Source organism: Beta vulgaris, chromosome 6 (assembly GCF_026745355.1).
Source record: "Beta vulgaris subsp. vulgaris cultivar EL10 chromosome 6, EL10.2, whole genome shotgun sequence".
Taxonomy (NCBI): Eukaryota; Viridiplantae; Streptophyta; class Magnoliopsida; order Caryophyllales; family Amaranthaceae; genus Beta; species Beta vulgaris.
Genome location: NC_079207.1, coordinates 39,816,166 through 39,821,549, shown reverse-complemented (window position 1 = coordinate 39,821,549; position 5,384 = coordinate 39,816,166).

Sequence of the window (5,384 nt, the reverse complement as noted above, 5' to 3'; positions counted from 1 at the left end):
AAGTTACAAATATTGCAATTGATGCATTCCATTAGTCAGAATTACACATGGCAGAAGGTAGTGAGGGGGCTTTTGCAAATGACATGTGGACAGATTCTTTTAGTGAATGACACATAAGCCAATTGAACCTTGTTCTATATATATATATATATATATATATATATATATATATATATATATAATATATATATATATATATATATATAATAATATATAAAAGCTCCTCAGAAAATCTCTCTCTCTCTCTCTCTTCTTCCACAAATAAATTTGTAACTCTCTTCAGTATTTTCAGTTTCATATCAAGACGATTTGTAAGTCTTTCATTTTAAGCAATGGCTGGTTAAACCGCCTTAGTTTTAATTGTTTAATGTTTTATTTTAAGATTTTATTTTATCTCTGTATTATCTGTTAAAACCCCAGATCCTTGGCATTTATCCTGGTATCAGAGCCAAGAGGTTGTAGTAATTTTGTTCCTTATAAAACTTTATCTTTCTGGTTATAGTACTTTCCATTCTTAACTCTTGCTCCAGTCCTTTTTATTTCGGCTATTTTTAAGGTTTGTAGAGGCAGTAAGTCCCAAAAGTGGCGGTCAGACCATAGGGCTACACCTTCTCTATGGCAGGTAGATTATAGGGCTTGTACCAAGTGTTAACCCTGGTCTAAGTTTTTTAACCAGATTCATGAGTTCTATTTGGAGCAGAGGAACTTCATCCTCTTCTCATGGTAGTAGTAGTAAAGCCAATAAGCTGGTAAAAAATGAAACTTTTACTATAGAAAATCTTGAACAAAGTATTGACAATTGGGAAATACCCAGAGTCAATAAAGACCAAATTTACAAAATGAGTAGATATACCATTTTTAAAACAGATTATATTATCAAAACCCAAGAACGTGATATACATTTAACAAAGCCTATTGATACTATAAAATTGTTTTCAGCTAAAACCTTGCAAAAACATGTTGAAAAGGGATATCGTTACATCCATATAGGATTGGTTCAAGTAGGTTTAAAACCTCTTACAAAAGAAGGATTGAATTCTTCAGTCCTTGTGGCTCTCAGAGATGGCCGATTCAAAGACTTTAATGATTCCTTATTAGGAACAATAGAGTCAAGCTTATGCATGGGTCCAGTCTCGTTCGATTGTTATCCAAATTTCAGTGTCTCTTTAAGTGATAAAAATATCTTATCCTCCTTGCTTTTGCAAATCAAAACTCATAATTACAAAATGTTCGATGGTTCTATACCAGTAGCTTTGATTTATAAAGTCCACTACAAAGCCATGATGTCTGCTTTTAATACTAAAAACATACAACATAGCAAAGGGAGAAACTCTCCTCCTCCAAACCGACCTTTCTAGGTCTAACATAAGAATCCCTAGACCAATACAATGGAATGACGTCAGTCTTCCTGATGATTGGTTCCTCGAGGGAGCAGCTGAACCTGAAGAGCAATCCCCAGCTCTTCCAGAACCTAACACCGATTTACAACAAGTTGTATAGTACTCTGATGGTAGTGTAAAACTTAGTTTTAACAGGAGCATTAGCTCCAGATATTCAGACCATTCCTCTGTTGAAAACCTTGGAAGGTCTTCTCATCTACCTTCTATAAACAACATGCATTACAAACGACAAATCAGTTGTCCTAGAAATAATTATCCAGAAAGGCCAAGGTATTCTACCTCAGATATACCCTCACCTTCCATCCAAAATGTTGAATATAGAACCCAAGTTCCACACCCCGTTTATGCTGAACGACAGTCTCCTCCAGACTCGCATCGGCTTCGGTTATAACTGAGAACATTGCAAATGAGCTAAACGTCCTTGGAAAGAACTTTGAGGTCAATAAAAAATTAGTTCATGAAGACTTTTATGCCACACATAATCTCTCAAAGAAAACGTGGTATTTTGAACATTTCCTAGATATACGTGCACAAATACAAGAAAGTTACTACAACTTTTTAGTTCAACACAAAGCTCATATTTTATTTTTTGACTGGTTTGAACTCTATAGTTTTGACCACAACATTGTTTACCCTTTTAAATCCATAGAACCTGTAAACACCAGCAAAAGACATCCGTCTGGGAGACTCCAGATGGCACTGTTCAAGCTGACCATCCTCCTTTGCGACAAATTACCTTCTCCATAGGAGACACAAGGTAGAGGCCTCACCTCTAAAGATACCTCAAGATGAAGATACCACAAACCTCAAAAATATTGTCCTACAAAACAACTTCACCAATATTACCCTTAACACGTTAGGAAAGCAACTTTCCAGAATTGAGAAACATAACCTTAAAACTGATACAAACTCGGTCTCAACCCCTGTAGATAAGATCCTCCGAAATCCGATTTTTAAACCATTTCAGATTTCGCAAAAGGCACAAAACGAGGTCATGACTTCAAAAACCGAATTTCTTCAAGCTATCAAAGACCAACTTAGCAGGGTGGAACCTTCTACCTCACGAGTTGTTGAGGAAGAAACAGTCCAGAATAACACTATCAGTGTCCTAAACTTAGGTGAAGACACCGATACCGAGACTACCTCCATCCATGACAAAACACCTGAAATAGCTAAGCTCTCTTGGCAAAATTCTGGTCCTCTTGATGTTATTCCTATAAGATCTAGTGAATTCCAGGTTGGAAGTCAGCCTAACACAATTGTTCAACCAAAATATAACGCATCTTCCATTTATGAATGGAACATAGATGGCATGAGTGAACACCAGATTTTAAACCTTTTACAACAGATGACCATGGCTTCAAATGCTTATAAAACCCAATCTGGTACGTCAGATAAAACGGTTGCAGAACTGTTAATTGCAGGCTTCTCTGGCCAGTTAAAGGGATGGTGGGATTTCTATCTCACCAAACAACAGCAACTGGACATTTTAAATGCTATCCAAACAACAGAAGATGGGGTTCCCATTCTCAACCAGAATGGAGAACCAACCCAAGATTCTGTCTCGACCCTAATCTTTACCTTATCTCTACATTTCATTGGAGATTCCTCCCATCTAAGAGATAAAAACGCAGATCTTTTATCTAATCTTAGATGCAAAAAACTTAGTGATTTTCAATGGTATAAGAATACTTTTCTCACTAGGGTTATGCTTAGGGAAGATTCTAACCAACCCTTTTGGAAAGAAAAATTCCTAGCAGGACTCCCAACCATCCTAGGAGAAAAAGTCAGAAACAGAATCCGGGAGACTTTGGGGAACATATCATCCCTTATGATAGACTAACCTACGGTGAATTAGTTAGCCTAACCTCTAAACAAGGCCTTCAAATATGTCAGGATTTGAAGCTTCAAAAAATCTTAAGAAGGAGTTAAAAGAAACTAAAAAGGAGTTAGGATCCTTCTGCCAACAGTTTGATAACTCCTTCCCCAAGCAAAAACTTGCAAAGGAAGTTGTAGTAAACCAACCACTTACCAAAAACCCTATAGAACCCGAAGGTTTTATAAAAAGACTGAGAAAGTCTTCCATAAAAAACCCTTTGAGCAACGAAAATGGAAGACCCAGAAGAAACACCAACAAACCACCCCAAAACCTGACTTTAAAAATATAACTTGTTTCAAATGTGGTAAAAAGGGTCATACTGCCAGATATTGTAGAGTTTCTAACAAGATCCAAAATCTTGACCTAGATGATGAGACTCTAGGAAGAATTTCAGCTCTTCTAATAGAATCTTCTGATGAAGAGACTGAATCTTATAATTCTGCTGAGAGTCATGGACCTCAGATTGATGAAATTGAATCCTCATCTTCGGAGAAGATGAACCTTATACCCTAAACGTTCTAACCAAAGAACAAAGCCTTATCCTAGATGTTATCCAGGATATTAGCAACCCTGATTTACAAAAACAATACCTTGAGCGCCTTCGTGAATCCCTTGAAGAAAAACCTAAAGAAAAAGATCTCAACCCCCCTCCCCCAGCACTGAACCATACAACCTCACCTCTATTTTAGAAAAGAGGAGTTCTAGAAAGAAGCCAGAAAGAACCATACAGGATCTTCAGGCCGAAGTTAAAACCATTAAAGCTGACATAAGAGATCTTAAAACAAAACAACAGCATGACTCTGCCATAATTCAACTTCTAACCTCTCATATTACACAGACACCCCTAACGAGAGTGATCCTGACACCGACCCAGGTGAAGAAAATAGCCCAAAAGTCCCAGAGGATTTCCTCTTTGTTTTAAAAGAGATCAGTTCTAGAAAATATTATATAAAGGTTACACTTGAATTTTCTAGTGATTTCATAATTAATACCATAGCTTTATTCGATACCGGGGCAGATTTAAATTGTATTAAATCTAGTCTTGTCCCGAGACGTTTTCATCAAAAAACTTCTGAAAGACTTAGCTCGGCTAATAACACCAAGATGCAAATAGAAGGAAAAACTGAAGCCACATTCTTAATCAAGGTCTTTCACTAAAAAGCCAGTTTGTCCTTGTTACCAAATACACCATTCTGTAATTTTGGGAACACCTTTCATAAATATAATAACCCCTTACAATGTTAGCTATGATAGGATATCCTTCAAAACCAAAAATAAGAAACTAGAATTCCTTTTCCTATAAAACTAGGAATCTCAACATTATAAAAGCAAGTTCTATTTACAATAGTGAGATAAATTCTCTTATCAACCGAAAGCAAAGTGATGTGCACGATCTAAAACAAAAAATCCATTTACAAAAGATCGAAGATCAGTTACAAAGTAGTGCTCTAAAAACCAAATAGCTGACTTCCAAAGTTCCTTAACGAGAAGTCTGCTCTGATCTTCCAAATGCCTTCTGGGATAGAAAGCAACACATGGTCGACTTACCTTATGAACCAGATTATGATGAGAAGAATATCCCTACCAAGGCCCGGCCAACCCAGATGAATGCCGATTTAGAATGTTATTGTCATGAAGAGATTATATTTCTCGAAAGTAAAGGCTTAATTTCAAAATCCCGCTCCCCTTGGAGTTGTGCAGCGTTTTACGTTAACAAAGCTTCAGAAATTGAACGTGGCACACCCAGATTAGTTATAAATTATAAACCTCTTAACGACGCCCTTAGATGGATTCGTTATCCTATACCCAATAAAAAAGACTTGATGCAGAAGTTACACCATGCTTTCATCTTTTTAAAATTTGATATGAAATCTGGTTTCTGGCAGATACAGATCAAACCACAACACCGTTATAAAACCGCATTTACTGTTCCTTTTGGCCAATATGAATGGAATGTAATGCCTTTTGGCCTTAAAAATGCTCCTTCTGAATATCAACGGATAATGAACGATATCTTTAACCCCTATTCAGAATTTTGCATAGTTTACATTGATGATGTGCTAGTTTACTCAAGCACGATTGACCAGCATTTCAAAAATCTAAAG